Source organism: Mesoplodon densirostris, chromosome 11 (assembly GCF_025265405.1).
Source record: "Mesoplodon densirostris isolate mMesDen1 chromosome 11, mMesDen1 primary haplotype, whole genome shotgun sequence".
Classification (NCBI taxonomy): domain Eukaryota; kingdom Metazoa; phylum Chordata; class Mammalia; order Artiodactyla; family Ziphiidae; genus Mesoplodon; species Mesoplodon densirostris.
This window is the reverse complement of record NC_082671.1, coordinates 28,662,127-28,684,903: the sequence shown is the minus strand read 5'-3', so window position 1 is coordinate 28,684,903 and position 22,777 is coordinate 28,662,127. Positions and strand designations below refer to the sequence as shown.

Below are 22,777 nucleotides of genomic sequence, written 5' to 3'. Positions count from 1 at the left end.
TCTGAGTTTTCTTGACTTTAACTCCCAAACTTGAATACTAAAACTGTTCATGCCTGCTAAAGCAAACTTCCTCTTTCTACTTCATGTGACTCTTGCCATAACTAAATTCCTCAAAACTCTGTATTTAATCTACTTGTAAGTGAAGAGTTTTATACATAGCCTAAAACATTACAATAATTTTAGAATAACTTATCCTATAGTCCACCAGAGCAATAGTCAGTTTTATCTTAATTTGCTTATTAGTTATGAGAATGAGAAGAGTCACTTCCCTCAAGGTCACTTTGAACCAGAAATAGAATTCTGGTTTAAGGTCTGGTCGCTAAACCATGCTTCCTCTGCAATAGTAAGCTACCATTGCTAAACTGGTCACTAAGAAACAGAAAATAACAAAAAATATGGGACGTTTAAAGTATTTTTCCTGCTGATACCTCTTTCCCCTACCTGTCCACCCCTTCTATTTTGCCCATTGCCTATATATTCTATATTGTGATTATGGAAAGAAAGTGCAACTGCCTTGGCAGATAAGGAAAAAAAATCTATTCCTATTTCAAACATGAAGCAAATGTTTCATTCCCTTTTCTTATTAAAATATGGGATATAGCCTCAAAGATCATGGTAGCTTTTAAAAGCATCACATTAAATCCATTTTTTTTCTATTTAAATTTTGCTGGTACATACTAATGTCTTTTGATTTATAAATTTAAGATAGTTCACTAAGAAATGTGTAGGTGCCCACACGTATGGCAAATGGCATTATTGTTTTGTCTAAAGTAGTTGTGCCAATTGAACTTCCTGTGTCGATGGAAATGTTCTATATTTGTGCTATAGTATAAGGTGGCCACATGAGCATTTGAAACATGACTTGTGTGATCAAGGAACTAAAATTTTATTTTAGTTAATTTTAATTTTAAAAGCAACTTGGGGCTAGTGGACCACACATGGCTAAGTCTGGGTATATGTATATATATTTTGAATAAAATACATAAAGTACATAAGTTTATTTTGAAATAATTATTGACTCAGAGGAAGTTGTAAAAATACTACAGAGAAGCCCAGTTTCCCCTAATCATTATGTCATATTATATAACCATAAATACAATACCAAAACCAAGAAATTGACATTTGTACAATGTGTATGTTTAGCTCTATGCCATTTTATCACTTGAGTAGACTTGTGTAACCTCCGCCACAATCAAGATACTGAACAATTCCATCATCATGAAGAGCTCCCTCATGCAACCCCTTTCTAGTCATACCCAACACCATTCTCCTCACCGTCCCTAACCCCTGACAGCCACTAATCTGTTCTCCATATCATGCTGTCATTTACAGAACGCTTTGTAAGTGGAATCATACAGTATGTGACTTTTTGAGATTGGCTTTTTTCACTCAACCTAATGCCCTTGAGATCCATTCAAGTTCTTGTATGCATCAATAGTGTGTTCCTTTATATTGCTGTGCTGAATTCCATAATGTGGATGTTCCACAATTTAGCCATTCATGTTAATGAACATGAGGTTGTTCACAACTTCGGGCTATTACAAATAAAACTGCCATGAACATTTTTGCACAGGTTTTAGTGTGGATCTAAGTTTTCATTTCCCTGGGATAAATGCTCCAAATTGCAAATGCTAGATTATATGATGAGTGTCCACATGTGCTTATTTTCATTTGTCATCTGTATATCTTTTCTTGGTGAAATGTGTCTTCATGTTGTTTGCCCATTTTCTAATTAGACTGTTTGGGTTGTTTCTGTTGAGGTTTTTTTGGCAGTACGCGGGCCTCTCACTGTTGTGGCCTCTCCCGTTGCGGAGCACAGGCTCCGGACACGCAGGCTCAGCGGCCATGGCTCACGGGCCCAACCGCTCCGCGGCATGTGGGATCTTCCCGGACCAGGGGCACGAACCCGTGTGCCCTGCATCGGCAGGCAGACTCTCAACCACTGTGTCACCAGGGAAGCCCTATGTTTTGCATTTAAATTGATAACCTATTTTGAGTTAATTTATGGATATATTCTAAGGTTTAGGGTTTTTGGGTTTTCTTTTTTTTTTTTGGTCTATAGATATCCAATTGCTCTAGCACTATTTGTTGAAGAGACAAACTGTATTACTCTTGCAGCTTTGTCAAAAATCAGCTGGCTCTACCTGTGTGAGGCTACTTCTAAGTTCCCTATTCTATTGCATTTATCTATTTGTCTATCCCTCTGGCAATACCATAGTCTTGATTGCTGTAGCCACATAATGTCTTAAAACTGGATAGAGTGATTCTCCCAACATTGTTGTTCTTTCTCAAAACTGTTTTAGCTATTCTAGTTACTCTGTCTTTCTATGTAAATTTTAGAATAATCTTATCAACACCTACAAAAATTTTCCTAGAATTTTGATAAGAATTGTGTTAAACCTTTATATTAATTGGGGAGATCATCTTTACTATATTGAGAGTTTTCTAATCCATGAACACAGTATGTCTCTCCGTTTATTTAGATCTTTGATATAATTCATCAGCACTTTATAGATTTCATGGGTATATTTTTTAAAAGCAACCCAAATGAAGAACTAGAAATAGCTTGTAAACGCTACCAAAATAAAAAGTGGTAGTTCAAACAAGTTCCGGGACTCAAAATGATCTTGGTTAACTAGAGTTAAAAATCAAGAATAACACAAGCACAACAAATAAACCCATTGGGGCAAATAAGCAGATTTTGTTGAAAGACTGGCTTGATATAATTTACAAAGAAATGAAAGGGCACCATAGGGCATTTTGCAATTAAAACAATAAACAAGGCAGATTGAAGGTATAAAACAGATAAAGTATCCTCCAATTACATGCAGTACTGTCTTCCTCCCTTTTTTGATTATATTAATTCTATGTATCAAACCTGTGCATTACTTACGCAACAACAGAAGAGAAGGGCTCTAAATTACATAATTTCAAAGGTCCCTTCCAAGTCCTACATTAAATTATTTAACGAATTATATTTTTAAAGAGTTCGTGGTTAAAAAGGTTTTATGAATTTTGCTGCTTAGGTATCTATGGAGGGCAGGTCAAGTGGAAAAATAATTCTGTTGAATGTAAATGTATGTAACTATTTGGACAATTTTCTAAAGCTATGGTGAAAAGCGGGATATGAGAAAATCTGAAGGGGATTAAAATTAGTTAGTCCAGAAATGAGTATTCTATGAAAATACCTGGAAGGTAATCAGGAACTTATGTACCTACCCAAGGGAAATAAAGGACAATTTTTAAATACATACAAAAATACATTCTTAACAATTGGAGTTCAAAATAGTGAGACTACAGGAGGCTGTATAAACCCTGAAATAAGTAAGGTCCTATTTAATGACTAGTGAAGTACAGTTGTGAAGACAGGAGAGTACCAAAATAACTCAGCAACCTCCCCCCGCACCCCCCACCAACATTCTACAGGTGTCTAATCCAAGCCTTCAGAAAACCATGCCAAGCTTTCAAATCTGACTGGGAAGGAAGAATTTGAAGACTAGAGAATAAGAAGCAAAAAATAACAGTGACCATTTCCTATTCACCTAAGTGTCCCCAGAATGCTTTACTCGTTCTCACACTCACACTAATTGCTTAATGGATTGATGAGTACCTAAGACACCCCAAAACAAATGGAACTTTAATTTGTAAAGAAACAGAAGATGATATTTTCTGACAACGAAGAGCATAGGCATCATTTTCTAAACTGTTGGTAATGATATCATGCCAGGGAAGTTTGACGCTGAAGAGTATCAAGGAGAAGTTAGGAACTTCCCTGGTGGCCCAGTGGTTAAGAATCCACCTGCCAATGCAGGGGACAGGGGTTCGAGCCCTGGTCTGGTAAGATCCCACGTGCCACAGAGCAACTGAGCCCGTGTGTCACAACTACTGAGCCTGCACTCTAGAGCCCGTGAGCCACAACTACTAAGCCCACATGCTGCAACTACTGAAGCCTGCGCACCGAGAGCTCATGCTCCACAACAAGAGAAACCACAGCAATAAGAAGCCTGTGCACCGCAACGAAGAGTAGCGCCTGCTTGCCACAACTAGAGAAAACCCGCACGCAGCAAAGAAGACCCAATGCAGCCAAAAATAAATTAATTAAAATAAATAAATTTTAAAAAGAAAAAAAGAATGGTGGACCTTCTGGGCTGGAAAAAAAAATTTTTTAAAAAAGAAGACGCTAGAAGGATTCCTCATTCAGAATCATAAATACATGTATAATAATCATCTCATCCACACCACCCATTATCTCATTCCTGAATATGTGATTGCACCAGACTTCATAGGGTAGTAGGAGAATAAAGAAGAAAAACATAAAAAGAAGAACAAAGGAGAGACAGAAAGAGGAAGCAAATTATTAGTCACACTTGACAACTACTGTGGAAGAGTAAAACTAAAAGCAAGTGAGGGAAACCAATGTTGCCCCAAACATTTTTTTTTTTTTTTTTTTTTGCGGTACGCGGGCCTCTCACTGTTGTGGCCTCTCCCATTGCGGAGCACAGGCTCCGGACGCGCAGGCTCAGCGGCCATGGCTCAAGGGCCCAGCCGCTCCGCGGCATGTGGGATCTTCCCGGACCGGGGCACGAACCCGTGTCCCCTGCATCGGCAGGCGGACTCTCAACCACTGCACCACCAGGGAAGCCCTGCCCCAAACATTTTTATAAACAATCAAATTAAAGAAAACATGCTCAAATTATTTCAATATTTAACAACTTATCAGTGCTATCAAGATAACGTATAACGAAACCCAAAAGCATGAAATCAAAGCTAAAAAAGGAACTAAAGTTAAAGGTCAAAGATTTAATACCAGTCAGATTATACAAATTTTAAAGTTACAAGATGTATATAAACTCTTTTGAATCACTATTGTAATAGAGCATTAATTTGATTTTAAGAGCTCCAAATTGGATAGTGAAAAATTTACTAATGTAAGCGCTTAACAATTTCAGGAAGTCATTTACTAGCCTGTATGAGCTTACCTAATAGATGATTTGGGTGAATAAGCAAAAGCTTGGGCAACCATCGTCTGTTTTGTCCTCTCTTGCCAATCTGGAAAGAGCTGCACACAAAAGTTCCAAATGATAGAAAACCTTGGGATCCTTTCATCCCATTATTCACCCTCTGCTTTACCACAATCACTTCAACAAAGCATCCAGAGTCCCCCTTTCATTGCACACAACTCTTAAAAAGCATTTTGTCCTTATTTCAAGATGGGGAATCTTTGGAAGGGGACAATTTCTCTACATGTGGTAACACAGAAGGCAACCTTTACTAAAAATAAACAGGTCAGTGTTAAGACCAAGTAAGATACATAAGTGCATTCAGACATCCCTGTCGCATACAAATCCTGATACCAAAGGTGCTTAAGAGTAAATAAATAAATAAATATTGGCTACCCAATGCCTAGTGCAGTGCCTGGCACAGAGTTCATAATTAATAAATATTTGTTAAATGAAAAAAAAAGTATTATTCTGATAAGAAGGAATTTTTTTTAAAAATCATTATTGGAGTATAATTGCTTTACAATGGTGTGTTAGTTTCTGCTGTATAACAAAGTGAATCAGCTATATGTATACATATATCCCCATATCCCCTCCCTCTTGCGTCTCCCTCCCACCCTCCCTATCTCACCCCTCTAGGTGGTCACAAAGCACCAAGCTGATCTCTCTGTGGATGAGAAGGATAATTAATTAAAAATTAATTCTACCCCCCAAAAATGACTTTTCTCCACCAGTAAAATATAACATTTAAAATTTTCACAGATATTGAAATGCTCTTTATATATAAAAGTTTTCGGGCTTCCCTGGTGGCGCAGTGGTTGAGAGTCCACCTCTGATGCAGGGGACACGGGTTCGTGCCCCGGTCCGGGAAGATCCCACATGCCGCGGAGTGGCTAGGCCCGTGAGCCATGCCGCTGAGCCTGTGCATCCGGAGCCTGTGCTCCGCAACGTGAGAGGCCCGCGTACCGAAAAAAAAAAAAAAAGTTTTCTTTTAACCTTCTTCCAGAGCTTACAACCTTACTTCAAATAATAAACAATTACTTTTCACCATCTCATAACTTGAGCCAAGAGTGCCTTTTCAGTACTGTCAAAAAAAACCCTAACAGAGTAGAGTGGATTCATGACAGCCACATATTCTCTGTCACTACTCCCACCAAGAGATGGGGTCTATTTTGCCACCTCCTTGATTCTGGATTGGGCCTATGACTGTCCAAAGGAAAAAGGGCAGAAATGACATTGTACCAATCCTGTGCTAAATCTTTAAGAGGGCTGGCAACTTCTGCCTCCTTCATTTTGGAGTCCAGCTGCCATGCTGTGAGCAGGTCCAAAAGCCACATGAAATGAGAAAGACCTACATGGAAAAGAAGAAATGCCCAGCTGACAGCACCTACTTGCCAGGCATGAAAATGAGCTATCTTGAAAATAAATCCTACAGCCCTAATCAAGTTCTCTCAGCTGACAGCACACAGACTGTGAGATAAGGTGAGCTGCCCTTATCAAACCCTACCAAATCCCAAAACTGTGAGCAAAAACACCACTGTTGTTTTAAGCCACTAAATTTGGAGGTGATTTGTTATGCAGCAATAGATAACTGAAACAAAATTTGGTACCAGAAGTGGGGTTCTGCTGTAACAAAAACCTAAAATATGTACTGGCTTTGGATCCACGTGGTGGGCAGAAGCTGGAAGAGTTTTGAGGAGATTGCTAATAAAGATTTGAAAAAGTGAAGAAATTTATCAGTGCCTGAAGAAAAGGGACCCAAGTTACATACTGTGAGAACAATTAGCAAACCATTGCATGCAGTGATGTGGAAGGTGGAAATGGTACCTAATGAACTCAATGATCTGACTAAGGAAACTTCAAGGAAGAAAGTTCAAAGTATCAACTGATTCATTTTAACTGCCTATGTAGTGAGATGAACTAAAACAGGCACTGTTTGGTTCCTTTTCAAACAGAATTTAGAGGAAATATAAAGGGGTCAGATTTGATGGGTTCAAAAATAAAACCATTGCTCATTTCAACATCTTAGCAAAAAATAAGCTCAAAGTAAGAAATGGCTCCAGGCAGCTCTTTCCCTGCTGTGGCAGAGTCCGGCAGAGGTGGAGGCTCGGGTGCATTCAAGATTCAGCTCCACCCGTAAGCCACTGACATAGCCACCACCATAGCCGAGAAGAGCACTGCTGCCAGAGGCGTAATGGATGTTAAATCTGCTCTGCAAGAGATGCTGTAAGACGCCCTCATCCACGATGGCCTAGCATGTGGAATTCGTGAAGCTGCCAAAGCCTCAGACAAGCTCCAAGCTCATCTTTGTGTTGTTTGCATCCAACTGTGATGAGCCTATGTAAGTCAAGTTGGTGGAGGCCCTTTGCGCTGAGCACCAAATCAACCTGATTAAGGTTGATGACAACAAGAAACTAGGGGAATGGGTAGGTCTCTGTAAAACTGACAGGGAAAACCCCGTAAAGTGGTTGGTTGTGTGGTGCTTAGGGACTATGGCAAACAGTCTCAGGCCAAGGATGTCATCGAGAAGTACTTCATATGCAAGAAATGATCAAATTAAAAAAAAGGGCTCTTGGGATTTCCTGGTGGTCCGGTGGTAAAGAATCTGCCTTACAATGCAGGGCATGTGGGTTCGATCCCTGGTCACGGAACTAAGATCCCACATGCCATGGGGCAACTGAGCCAGCGCTCCACAACTACTGAGCTCGCAAGGCTCAACTATAGAACCCGTGTACCGCAACAAAAGATCCCGTAGGCCTCAACGAAGATTCCGTGTTCCACAACACCAATGCAGCCAAAAAGACCCGATGCAGCCAAAAATATAAAAATAAATAAATAAATAAATAATACATCTAAAAAAACAAAACAAAACAAAAAAAAAACAAAAAAACTGGGCTCTTGTGGGAGGGAGGGAGGGAGGAATGGCTCAGGGCAAAGATCAAATCCTGCATTGTCAGTAAAATGTGGCCTTGAGGATGTGGTTGTACAACCCTTTGTTGACCCCTCATAAAGATTTTAGGTTCCTCATAGACTTTTTCCTTTAGACCAGTGGTTCTAAAATTTTGTGTACACACTTCTAGGTACTCATGTCCTTGTTGATAGAGTCCCTTCCCACATTGACTCTGGGCTGAGCCTATTACTGCTTAGACCATTAGAATAGGACAGAAATGATGCAGTGCCAATTCTGGGCCCAGACCTTATTTGGTTGGGCAGCATCTATTTCTTCCATTTTGGAACCCAGACACCTCAGGTGACCCAAGCAGCCACTGGGTCCTAGCTGAGCTCCTATCCAAACCTCAGAGGACCACAGCCTTTCTAGCAACCAGCTGACAGGACATGAAAGCAGACTGCCTGGTCAACCCACTGAACCACAAATAACAAACTGCTGCTTTAAGCTACTAAGTTTTGGAGTGGTTTATTACACTACAATAAATAACCAAAACACAGGTCCCTTTTAGTGGTATTTTAAACTTCACTTCTCTCTAGTCATGATAGACTAGAAAATTATGAAGAAATGTAACGGAAACTTTTTGTTCTAAAAATTTAATGTCCAGCATGGATAGACCTAGAGATTATAATACTAAGTGAAATAAGCCAGACAAAGACAAATATCATATGGTATCATTTATATGAAGAATCTAAAAAAAAAAAAAAAAAAAAGATACAAATGAACTTATATACAAAACAGAAATAGACCCACAGACATAGAAAACAAACTTATGGTTACCAAAGGGGAAAGGGGGGAGATGATAAATTAGGAGTTTGGGATTAACATATGCACACTACTATATATAAAATAGATAACCAACAAGGACTTACTATATGGCACAAGGAAGTATACTCAATATTTTGTAGTAACCTATAAGGGAAATGAATCTGAAAAAGAACACATGTGTATATATACACATGTGTATATATATATATGCATATATATATGTGTATATATACATATACATATGTGTATATATATATATAACTGAATCACTTCGCTGTACACCTTAAAATAACACATTGCAAATCAACTATATTTCAATTTAAAAAATATATATATTATACCTAGGATCAATTTAACCATCATTTAAGCAAATGAAACATACCTTCTAAGTCTCAGGAAACTTTTTTTAGAGTCTATCTTACAGACAGGTCTTAGAGTCTAAGCCACTAATAATGACAAAAACTTAATAGCTTCCATTTTCAGTAGAAAACAATAAGCACCTACACAAGCCATCAGGGAGGACTGACCAGGGAAGGAGATCTTAGCAAGGCATACCAGGGGTACAGACAAAGCTGAGGAAGGGCCCTGTGTATCAGATAAATTCACTATAGGAATTCGGAAATCAGCAGGGGATACACAGACACCAAACAATCTGTGGTAACAGCCAGGGAATCCTCATGGCACAGTCACAAGAGTGAAGATGGCAGGTCTTCCAAAGCCTGTTGTTATGGCAACCAGCAAAGATTTTTAACATCAGAAACTCCAATAAGAATTTGTAAGCTCTGCTTTCCCTTGTGTTGATGCAGTTGCTACCCGTCTGCTTAGCTCCTTTGGATTTAAAGAGCCCTAAATGTCTGAGCCATCACCACTCCTTCAGTCCACCCTATGGATGACCATGATGGCATATAGGGAGCCTAGAGGCTTTCTGCATCTTGAGAATAGGGACAATAATAGTAAATCCCTCATAAGATGGTAGCATTATTCTTCTAATTTTCACAGAACAGTGCTTAGAAGAGTTCTAGGCACATAGTAAACTCTCAATATGTTACACTATCAACAAATTACATTTGGTAAATTTGTTCAATTACAAGTGCATCTGCCCTAAAAACAATAACTTTCAAAGAAAAAAAATTAAAAGAATATCAACTCGTAAGCCTATTAATAGGGAACTGGTTTAAACAAATTGTAGTACAGCTATAAAGTGAAACACTATGCTGCTTTAAAAGAGATAATAAATAAAATAAAGGAAGAGGATTTTTAAAGATTTGATGTGGGAAATTTCTAATATAAGTGAAAAATCAAGTTAAAAAAACATATAATTCCACTTTTAAAGTAAGTATGTACTGTTGTATATGCACAGAAAAGAATCTGTTAGAAGCCACCAGACTAAACAGACACCACAATCTGGGTGGGAATTCCACTTTCTACACAATATATCACTATAACATTTGTTGCTGTTGCTGTCTTTTAACAGTAAGCACAAATGACTCTTATAATCAGAAAAACATTAATGTAAAGGCACACAGATCCTTCTTAAAACAAAGAATGCTTTTACCTGAATTTGTTCACAAGTTTTCAGTGCTCATTCTTATTCAGCACACAAGCAGCTCAGGTCTGTTTTTAGAACTGTGTCAGAAGCTGCTATATGAGCTGTTTCCTGTACTGGGCAGCTATTTTTAATTAATGAACATTTTGTTGTTAAGAGTTCACTGGAAAAATAGAAACACCACCATTGCTGCAAGTTAAACTAAAGAAAGGCTTATTCTCTAAAATAAAATGAAAGGTTTAAGTTATAAAAAAAGTATTCCACTTTAAAAAGTATTAAGGTATACAGTATTTAGTATTAAATATTTCCACTGTGATACTGAGATAAATTAGTTTCATTTAAAAATTCCTGAAGGAGATCTAATTCTATTTACTTAGTTTCTCCTAAAAAATAATATAGCATTCTTCATATAGTGGGGACTCAAATCTGAGCTGTGGAAAAATCAGAGGTAAGAGAAAAGAGGATGAATACAGAAATAGAATAAGATTTCTTTCAAACCAAATATTTATTAAGCAACAATATGCAAAATGCTGCCCTATACTGACTAGAGAAAGTAAAATTGTGGTTACTCTGTCAGTATGAACAGCAACAAAATCACCCTGTCCGTTTTATTATTTTCTCCCAAGGTTTATATGAGATAATATGGCTCAAAAGATAGCTGCTATGTAAACAAATAATATTTTTCATCTATTCAGTTGTTCAACCCATGGGTCACATAGCACCACAAGGAGTCCTCTGGAGAGCAGCAGTGAGAGTTGGTGAGAATTCAATGGCTGGGTAGCAGAACAAGAATTCCCAGGTCCCACCCAAGCCATCCTCCCATAGGATGAAGATGGGATTTTCCTGTAAACCTAAGAGAAGGTTCTAAGAAGGCCTCACTGCACTGGGTATGATTATGTGCAGCCCAGTCACAAAAAGAAAGGTTTATTGTTCTCTTGCCAACCTATAATCCTCACGACAGGTGGCAATCTACCCAATTATGCTAAACTCTACACACACCCTCTTCACTCACCACATCCCTAAATTCCGTGCATTTGTAAACTGCTTCAGAATTTTTTAAGTGCTTTCTTATCCATTAATTTGATTCAGAAAGGTTATAAGATTTCTTCCTAGTGTGTTTAGTTAAAATTGCTTGCATTTGAGAAAAGTTCTGAGAATGGGATAGGTTCAACATCTGGCTCCGAAGGGGTGGTGAGGGCTCCCAATATCCTCTAAGGAGGCCTTGCTTTAGTATGTCCCATGGCGGGGTGGGGGTGGGGGGGTATTAATACTATGCATCAACTTAGAGGGTGTTTTGGATAACATAAACATTTAAACCAGTGAACTGTGAGTAAGTAGACTGACTTCCATAATGTGGGTGGGCCTCTTCCAATCAGCTGACAGCCTGAATAGAACAAAAAGACTGGCCTCGGGCTTCCCTGGTGGCGCAGTGGTTGGGAGTCCGCCCGCCGGTGCAGGGGACATGGGTTCGTGCCCCGGTCCGGGAGGATCCCACGTGCCACGGAGCGGCTGGGCCCGTGAACCATGGCCACTGAGCCTGCGCGTCCGGAGCCTGTGCTCCGCAACGGGAGAGGCCACAACGGTGAGAGGCCCACGTACCGCAAAAAAAAAAAAAAAAGACTGGCCTCCCTGAGCAAAAGAGAATTCTTCAGCAGACTGCCTATGGACTCCATCTGCACCACTGGCTCTCCTGGGTCTCTGCCTATTGGCCTTTGGACTGGAGCTGCAGCACCAGCTCTTCTGGGTCCCAAGCCTGCCAACCGACACGGCAGACTTGGACTTGCCAGCCTCCATAAACACATGAGCCAATTCCTTATAATATATATGTGTATACACACAACCTATTAGTTCTGTCTTTCTAAAGACTCCTGACTAACACAGAGGGTCCTGTAGTTTAATAACTACACAGGAAGATTCACTAAATGAGGGACAAGTGCCTTCTCCTGACTAGGGGATGCCTGACCTTTCTCCCTACCATGGTGCTCTCCAGAAAACCATACTATTTAGGGATGCATGAATATGCCTGTAATGGATACACACCTTACTATTCCTTACTTACTAGATTCCTGAGAAATGAGTCCTGAAAGCAGTTCACACTCTGCTCAAAGCTTAAAAACACAAATATAATATAAAAATCACATAATTAGGGCTTCCCTGGTGGCGCAGTGGTTGAGAGTCGCCCTGTCGATGCAGGGGACGCAGGTTCGTGCCCCGGTCCGGGAGGATCCCACGTGCCGCGGAGCGGCTGGGCCCGTGAGCCATGGCTGCTAAGCCTGCGCGTCTGGAGCCTGTGCTCCGCAACGGGAGAGGCCACAGCAGTGAGAGACCCGCGTACCGCAAAAAAAAAAAAAAAAAAAAAATCACATAATTAGCTAGACAAGTCTCAGCAATGACCTGCTGAGGTCATTGTGGGAATGAGAGTAAAAGAAAAAAGGTAAAGGTGACAGTGTAGGAAGTGTACAGTGATGTCTGATTCGAGGCAACACACACATTACTCTCCCTTATAAGTGACTGAATTATTCATGCCTGCCTCAAAACACCTCAATATTATCAAATATCTACCTAAATAGTCATGGAACTTCTCTATCCAGTTCTCAAACCTTCACCAACATTTACCATGGGTCACTTGCTTAGCTAGACAAATGTACCACTTGTGGTTACGCTTCATCCTAACTTCCCGGATCCTCCTGAGGCTGTCTAGTCTGGCCCACCCTCTGCAGGCAGCAGCACCACAGAGGAGCCCTTTACCTCAGTCCTCTGATCTCTGACAGAGCTACTTCTACTTCTTGAGCTCTACTTCTGGCCGTCCCACTCATCGTTCCATGAAGGTAGTTCTTACAGCCTACCCTGACAATTTACGTATTTGCACTTACTTTTCCCTCATCAAACCAATATTTTGAAATATTTTTGCATATAAGCTTTTAAAAAATATACTTTCTTTCACTTTCTATTGTCTTTACCTCCTTGTCTTTGCCTCTCGTTTCACAATGTATCCTTCCCCATGGCCACTATACCTCTCCAGCTTTAATTCCCTCCACAAAGTAGAGCTGTAGGTAGAACAGATATTATCACACAATTTAGAGGTGAGGACATAGGCAAAAAGAGATGAAATGACTGGTACAAGTTCAGACTGTAAATTAATGGTAAAACTACAATCAGGACCCATTTTCTATTAACTCTTAGCTTAATGTCTGTTACACAGGATGGCAATACCACAGTTATTAAAAGCACCAGATCTCAAGTCAGATTATACCTGCTCCACTACTTATCAAACTGTGATCCTCACTATTTTTTTATTTATTTATTTATTTATTTTGGCTGTGCTGGGTCTTCGTTGCTGCACGTGGGCTTTCTCTAGTTATGGCGAGCGGGAGCTACCCTTCATTGCTGTGCGCGGGCTTCTCACTGCAGCGGCTTCTCTTGTTGCGGAGCACGGGCTCTAGGTGTGCGGGCTTCAGTAGTTGTGGCACACAGGCTCAGCAGTTGCAGCTTGCAGGCTCTAGAGTGCAAGCTCAGTAGTTGTGGTGCACATGTTTAGTTGCTCCGCGGCATGTGGGATCTTCCCGGACCAGGAATCGAACCCGTGTCCCCTGCATTGGCAGGCGGATTCTTAACCACTGCACCACCAGGGAAGCCCCGACCCTCACTATTAAGCTAAACTATTAGTGGTTTGGTTTCCTCACCTATAAAAACTGAAATAATAATGTTACTACCTTCACTGGGGTTTTGAGAAGATTTCATGACATAAAATGGGTAAAATACTTTGAACACTGCCTAGCACACAGGAAACTCTCAGTACACTTTATCCATTCTTCTTCTTATTATTATTTTATCAGCTTTTCAATGGGTATATAATATTAATGCTCTCCTCAAAACTGTCCTTTTTCTTTAATCTTTTGTAGAGTCATGAATTTCAGCTGGATGAGACCAAACACACATAAAAACCAAGGCTAATCCACTGTTTACTTACATAGCATGTTTCACTGGGTCCCATGCAAAATTTTAAGTGTTTAGCAAAAACTTTAAAAGAAACTTGGGGGGCTTCCCTGGTGGTGCAGTGGTTGAGAGTCCGCCTGCCGATGCAGGGGACACGGGTTCGTGCCCCGGTCTGGGAAGATCCCACATGCCGCGGGGTGGCTGGGCCCGTGAGCCATGGCCACTGAGCCTGCGCATCCGGAGCCTGTGTTCCGCAACGGGAGAGGCCACAACAGTGAGAGGCCTGCATACCGCAAAAAAAAAAAAAGAAAAAGAAAGAAAAAGAAACTCGGGGCAGAAGGGAAAATCACAACTTAAAGAATATTTCTACCTGTTATTGGCTATGTGAAAAAGCTGGTAAGTGCAGAACTTTAACCTTTCCCTCATGGGATTACTTTACTGAACACTGACAAAACAGTCTTGACATGGCTACATTCTAAACCCAAGTAACAAATGCAATGTGAGGTCCTCTTCCTCTGTCATTTTTAACCTTGGGTCTTTACCCAAAACACTCAATTACTCTGCCCACATGGATTAATGCCTCTGCAAAGAAGTGAGCAGGTGGTCAGAAGACCAGAGTTCTTATTTAAATTTCCACACAATCTTTTCAGATCTTAGTGTTGCCAACAATATCATCACCACATGCCCCCTTACTTCACAGGCTTTTCAGAACAAAAACAGGAAAGATGACAAACCATAAAACATGGGCATTTACCACAGGTTTCCAGGTTTGCTGCACAGAGGAAAAAAAATGTATTTATGGGGATAGTATCAACGTTCCTCCAAATGAAAGGCATCTTAAATATCTGAAGTACAAAGTTGAGAAGAATGGTTATTTACCTTTAAACAATGATAGTTGAATAATTCTTTCTTGTGCTATACTCTTTTAACTAATTTGTCTCCCAAAGAGTTAGTATTTTAATTAGTACTTAATACACAACAAAGGTACTCCTGACATTAACATTTTTAATTAAGAAGGGTTTTGGTATCAAGGTTTTTAGTAATAAGGCAGACCTGGTTGAAGCTTTACTCTCCCCTATAGCTATGTGACTTTGAACAAGCTAGCTAACCTCTTGAATCCTTGGATTTTATTTGCTTGTTTGTTTTTCAGTGGTAATGGTGGTTTTGAATAAAGAAGACGATTTCTTCTCTCACAGGGCTATGGGGAGCAAATGAGATCACACACCCCAGGTTATGAACAAGGAGGCACCAGTCAACACTGCTGCCATAGTCCATCAGCAGCTGAGGCAGCAATCTGTTTTACTCAACAGTTCACACCTTATAGCACAGGGAACTATATTCAATATCCTAGGATAAACCATAATAGAAAAGAATATAAAAAACAATGTATATATGTGTATAACTGAGTCATTCTGCTGGATAGCAGAAATTAACACAACATTGTAAATCAACTACACTTCAACTAAAAAATTAAAAAAAAAAAATTCACACCTGAATTTCCTTAAGCTGTCTCAAGTGGGTTTGATAGGTGATATGAGTTAACACAAGCCCACTGATCCAAGAACTGAAAGAAATAAGGTTAAAATCGACCCATGAAAGAAAAACAGGGTGAGTAAAAGTTTTAGCAAAAATGTTGGCTGTGATTCACAGTACCTACGTTGCATTTTCTTTCTGTTCTCACTGCCTTTAATCATGGCTATGGCACAACTAAGTGTGAGGTGAGCTAATGGAAATGTCAATACCCCTCAAGTACTAATGGAAGCACCAAGGTCTAGGATCCAAACTTACATGTTCTAAGAGGTATAACCTTCTCATTTTGAACTTGACCCTGGATTTGCCAACCTGAAAGGTCTTTGGTTAAGATAGAAAAACAAGCCGAAAATGAATGTTTTCTTATCTTTCTCTAAGGCAGATTTTTTAAACTGTGGTCACATCTCCTTAGTGGATCTGATAGAAAATAGCAGTGTATATAAACACACAGAAAGGATTAAGTTTTATTTCAAACACAAATACACATGCACATGGACACATAGAGTGTTGTACTGGGTTGTGGTTAAAATGTTTGAAAGCCACTCTTAAGAAGCATAGTTATGGACTGTTCACCTTCTGAAAATAAGTGGGAAAGCATTATGTACTCAGTTTCCACAGTAACACTACTTTTTTCAAAGTCCATTGCTGTGACAAAGAAAAGGAAGACAATTTAAAAGGCTGGACTCTTGAGAAGAAAGTTTTCCCCGACTTCAGCATGTTGGTTCCAACTAATCATTAATATGCCCACATAACTAATATATTTTCAAAACAAGAGACAAACATGGGGGGAGAGGCAACTACAGAGGGAAAAACATTTTATTAATTTCAGGTATTATGCTAGGTTATATGCCAGGCACACGTATAGGCTTCCTCCCTCAATCTTCACAATTCTGTAAGCATCACAATGTGGTAGCTGCTATGAATTCATAGGTTTGCATTTTAAGCGACAATCTAATGAAGGTTGTTTTCTTATACTCAAAGGACTGGCAACTCTGGTCATTACTACCTGTTGACCAGCCTGGTTTGAGTTGCATCGGGGCCTACATTCAGGACTATGGAAAACCAGAAGGTAGAATCCAGAACGTCTTCTAGTCTCTACTTTTTCCCATAAATAGACTGCACTTAAAAGAATAGCTTAGGGGCTTCCCTGGTGGCACACTGGTTACGAGTCCACCTGCCGATGCAGGGGACACGGATTCGTGTCCCGGTCCAGGAAGATCCCACATGCCGCAGAGCGGCTAGGCCCGTGAGCCATGGCCAATGAGCCTGCGCGTCCGCAGCCTGTGCTCCACAACGGGAGAGGCCACAACAGTGAGAGGCCCGCGTAGAGCAAAAAAAAACAAAAAAAGAATAGCTTAACTGGCACAGAACTGTAATTCAAACAAGACGAGCCAGTGACTTACTGGGAGATCCTGTAAAAACCAACTTCTATGGACATCTATTTGTGCATCTATAAAATAGGGATAAAACACACTCACTTAAACTTCGGTTAGTGTATGTCGAAGAAACCTGGCTACGACCTGAGGAGACCAGTGAAGAGGGACCACTGAGCCTCGCGAAAGGTCCGCTGAGTGGGCTCGCATCCAGAGCCACTCCAGGCTGCCAAGCACCCAGTGGAGCCCACACCTGGCACAGGTGTGGGACCCCAACCTTACTGACTTCGCAGGGGAGTCCTCGCGTGAAACAAAATTTCTGCAAAGATATACAGATTGCCAACGAACACATGAAAGGATGCTCAACATCACTAATTAGAGAAATGCAAATCAAAACTACAATGAGGTATCACCTCACACCAGTCAAAATGGCCATCATCAAAAAATCTACAAACAATAAATGCTGGAGAGGGTGTGGAGAAAAGGGAACCCTCTTGTACTGTTGGTGGGAATGTAAATTGATACAGCCACTATGGAGAACAGTATGGAGGCTCTTAAAAAACTGAAAAAAAAAAAAAAAGAAAAAAAGAAAAAACCTAAAACTAGAACTACCATACAACCCAGCAATCCCACTACTGGGCATATACCCTGAGAAAACCATAATTCACCTCCTCTTTTTTTTTTTTTTTTTTTTTGCGGTACGCGGGCCTCTCACTGTTGTGGCCTCTCCCGTTGCGGAGCACAGGCTCCGGACGCGCAGGCTCAGCGGCCACGGCTCACGGGCCCAGCCGCTCCACGGCATGTGGGATCTTCCTGGACCAGGGCACGAACCAGTGTCCCCTGCATCGGCAGGCGAACTCTCAACCACTGCGCCACCAGGGAAGCCCCAGAAAACCATAATTCAAAAAGAGTCATGTACCACAATATTCACTGCAGCTCTACAGAACATGGAAGCAACCTGAGTGTCCATCGACAGACGAATGGCTAAAGAAGATGTGGCACATATATACAATGGAATATTACTCAGCCATAAAAGGAAATGAAATTGAGTTATTTGTAGTGAGGTGGATGGACGTAGAGTCTGTCATACAGAGTGAAGTAAGTCAGAAAGAGAAAAACAAATACTGTATGCTAACACATACATAAGAAACCTAAAAAAAAAAAGGTTCTGAAGAACATAGGGGTAGGACAGGAATAAAGATGCAGACGTAGAGAACGGACTTGAGGACAAGAGGAAGGGGAAGGGGAAGCTAGGACGAAGTGAGGGAGTGGCATGGACATATATACACTACCAAATGTAAAATACCTAGTGGGAAACAGCCGCATAGTACAGGGAGATCAGCTCAGTGCTTTGTGACCACCTAGCGGTGTGGGATAGGGAGGATGGGAGGGAGACGCAAGAGGGAGGAGATATGGGGATATATGTATATGTATAGTTGATTCACTTCATTATAAAGCAGAAACGAACACACCATTGTAAAGCAATTATACTCCAATAAAGATGTTAAAAATAAATTAATTAAATTTAAAAAAATAGGGGTAACAGTGCCTTACCAACCTGATGGTAGAGCTTTTTTTTTTTTTTTTTTTTGCGGTACGCGGGCCTCTCACTGTTGTGGCCTCTCCCGTTGCGGAGCACAGCCTCCAGACGCACAGACTCAGCAGCCGTGGCTCACGGGCCTAGCCACTCCATGGCATGTGGGATCTTCCCGGCTCAGGGCACGAACCCATGTCCCCTGCATCGGCAGGAGGACTCTCAACCACTGCGCCACCAGGGAAGCCCTGACAGTACAGCTTTGCAAAGTTTCTAAAAACTAAGATTTTATGATTTATGCTTTTTAAAAAATTAATTAACTAATTTATTATTTGTCTGCGTAAGGTCTTAGCTGCGGCAAGTGGGATCTTTGTTGTTGCAGGCGGGCTCAGTAGCTGTAGTGTGCAGGCTTAGTTTCCCCACGGCATGTGGGATCTTAGTTCCCCAACTACGGATCAAATCCATGTCCCTCACATTGGAAGGCAGATTCTTAACCACTGGACTACCAGGGAAGTCCCATGATTCATGCTTTTAAGATGACACATTCTAAACTCTAAATTCCATCACCAGAAAATTCATTACCAGGGGTAAAATTAAAATTAGTAGTAGAGAAATAAACTCTAGGGCACAAGTTCTTTCCCTGTGGCACCCTGACTGGCCACACCTTTCCTCCCAAGCCTGAAGTATGGCTAACCAGGCTTGCTAATCTTATGTATCTGCCTAGAATTTTTGCCTCTATCTTGCCACCTAGTGGCAGCAGGATTCACACCACTATACCAAATGTTGACTCCTGGTGCTCAAGAGAAAGAAGGGTTTGGGCCATTCCCTGAGCCAACAAATTCTTTCCTCAGTCACCAGGCAGGAGCCACAAGCCTGGAGGCCCCGCTCTCCCTTCTGGAGTCTAGCCTTCAGATGCCTCCACCTTCCAAAGCTTGTCTTCATTAAGAGAAACTTCATTGTTAGATAGCCTCATCCACCAGAGGGCAGAGAGCAGAAGCAAGAACAACTACAATCCTGCAGCCTGTGGAACAAAAACCACATGCACAGAAAGATAGACAAGATGGAATGGCAGAGGGCTATGTACCAGATGAAGGAACAAGATAAAACCCCAGAAGAACAACTAAATCAAGTGGACATAGGAAACCTTCCAGAAAAAGAATTCAGAATAATGATAGTGAAGATGATACAGGACCTCGGAAAAAGAATGGAGGCAAAGATGGAGAAGATGCAAGAAATGTTTAACAAATACTTAGAAGAATTAAAAAAAGAATAAATAGAGATGAACAATACGATAACTGAAATGAAAACTAAACTAGAAGGAATCAATAGGAGAATAACTGAGGCAGAAGAACTGATAAGTGACCTGGAAGACAGAATGGTAGAATTCACTGCTGTGAAACAAAACAAAGAAAAAAGAATGAAAAGAAATGAAGACACCCTAAGAAACCTCTGGGAAAACATTAAATGCAACAACATTTGCATTATAAAGGTCCCAAAGGAGAAGAGAGAGAGAAAGGACCAGAGAAAATATTTGAAGAGATTATAATCGAAAACTTCCCTAACATGGGAATGGAAATAGCCACCCAAGTCCAGGAAGCACAGCAAGTCGTATACAGGATAAACCCAAGGAGAAACACACCAAGACACATAGTAATCAAACTGGCAAAAATTAAAGACAAAGAAAAATTATTGAAAGCAGCAAGGGAAAAAAGACAAATAACATACAAGGGAACTCCCATAAGGTTAACAGCTGATTTCTCAGAAGAAACTCTACAAGCCAGAAAGGAGTGGCATGATATACTTAAAGAGATGAAAGGGAAGAACCTACAGCCAAGATTACTCTACCCAGCAAGGATCTCATTCAGATTCGATGGAGAAATCAAAAGCTTTACAGACAAGCAAAAGCTAAGAGAATTCAGCACCACCAAACCAGCTATAAAACAAATGCTAAAGGAACTTCTCTGAGTGGGAAACACAAGAGAAGAAAAGGGCCTACAAAAACAAACCCAAAACAATTAAGAAAATGGTCACAGGAACATACATATCAATAATTACCTTAAACGTGAATGGATTAAATGCTCCAACCAAAAGATACAGGCTTGCTGAACGGATACAAAACCAAGACCCATATATATGCTGTCTACAAGAGACCCACTTCAGACCTAGGGACACATACAGACTGAGAGTGAGGGGAAGGAAAAAGATATTCCATGCAAATGGAAATCAAAAGAAAGCTGGAGTAGCTATATTCATATCAGATCAAATAGAGTTTAAAATAAAGAATGTTACAAGAGACAAGGAAGGACACTACATAATGATCAAGGGATCAATCCAAGAAGAAGATAAAACAATTACAAATATATATGCACCAATACAGGAGCACCTCAATACATAAGGCAACTGCTAACAGCTATAAAAGAGGAAATTGACAGTAACACAATAATAGTGGGGGACTTTAACACCTCACTTACACCAATGGACAGATCATCCAAAATGAAAATAAATAAGGAAACAGAAGCTTTAAATGACACAACAGACCAGATAGATTTAATCGATATTTATAGGACATTCCACCCCAAAACAGCAGATTACACTTTCTTCTCAAGTGCACATGGAACATTCTCCAGGGTAGATCACATCTTGGGTCACAAATCAAGCCTCAGTAAATTTAAGAAAATTGAAATCATATCAAGCATCTTTTCTGACCACAACGCTATGAGATTAGAAATGAATTACAGGGAAAAAAAAGTAAAAAACACAAACACATGGAGGCTAAACAATACTTTACTAAATAACCAAGACATCACTGAAGAAATCAAAGAGGAAATCAAAAAATACCTAGAGACAAATGACAATGAAAACACAACGATCCAAAACCTATGGGATGCAACAAAAGCAGTTCTAAGAGGGAAGTTTATAGCTATACAAGCCTACCTCAAGAAACAAGAAAAATCTCAAATAAACAATATAAACTTACACCTAAAGGAACTAGAGAAAGAAGAACAAACAAAACCCAAAGTTAGCAGAAGGAAAGAAATCATAAAGATGAGAGCAGAAATAAATGAAAGAGAAACAAAGAAAACAATAGCAAAGATCAGTAAAACTAAAAGCTGGTTCTTTAAGAAAATAAACAAAATTGATAAACCATTAGCCAGACTCATCAAGAAAAAGAGGGAGAGGACTCAAATCAATAAAATTAGAAATGAAAAAGGAGAAGTTACAACAGACACCGCAGAAATACAAAGGATCCTAAGAGACTACTACAAGCAACTCTATGCCAATAAAATGGACAACCTGGAAGAAATGGACAAATTCTTAGAAAGGTATAACCTTCCAAGACTGAACCAGGAAGAAATAGAAAATATGAACAGACCAATCACAAGTAATGAAATTGAAACTGTGATTAAAAATCTTCCAACAAACAAAAGTCTAGGACCAGATGGCTTCACAGGTGAATTCTATCAAACATTTAGAGAAGCGCTAACACCAATCCTTCTCAAACTCTTCCAAAAAATTACGGAGGAAGGAACACAATACGGTACTGGCACAAAAACAGAAATATAGATCAATGGAACAGGATAGAAAGCCCAGAGATAAACCCACGCACCTATGGTCAACTAATCTATGACAAAAGAGGCAAGGATATACAGCGGAGAAAAGACAGCCTCTTCAATAAGTGGTGCTGGGAAAACTAGACAGGTACATGAAAAAGAATGAAATTAGAACACTCCCTAACACCATACACAAAAATAAACTCAAAATGGATTAGAGACCTAAATGTAAAACCAGACCCTATAAAACTCTTAGAGGAAAACATAGGAAGAACACTCTTTGACATAAATCACAGCAAGATCTTTTTTGATCCACCTCCTAGAGTAATGGAAATAAAAACAAAAATAGGGCTTCCCTGGTGGCACAGTGGTTGAGAGTCCGCCTGCTGATGCAGGGGACACGGGTTCGTGCCCCGGTCCGGGAAGATCCCACACGCCGCGGAGCAGCTGGGCCCGTGAGCCATGGCCGCTGGGCCTGCGCGTCCGGAGCCTGTGCTCCGCAACGGGAGAGGCCGCAACAGTAAGAGGCCTGCATACCACAAAAAAAAATAAAATAAAATAAACAAAAATAAACAAATGGGACCTAATGAAA

General features: G+C 40.3%; 1 protein-coding gene and 1 pseudogene across 1 annotated transcript in view; one reads left to right on the top strand and one right to left on the bottom strand.

The window, feature by feature from the left end:
- The window catches only part of FGD4 (FYVE, RhoGEF and PH domain containing 4), a 200,660-nt gene that overhangs the window by 135,336 nt on the left and 42,547 nt on the right, over positions 1-22,777 (bottom strand). The gene's annotated exons all lie outside the window — the stretch shown is intronic.
- Positions 7,168-7,551, top strand: LOC132499114 (small ribosomal subunit protein eS12-like; annotated as a pseudogene).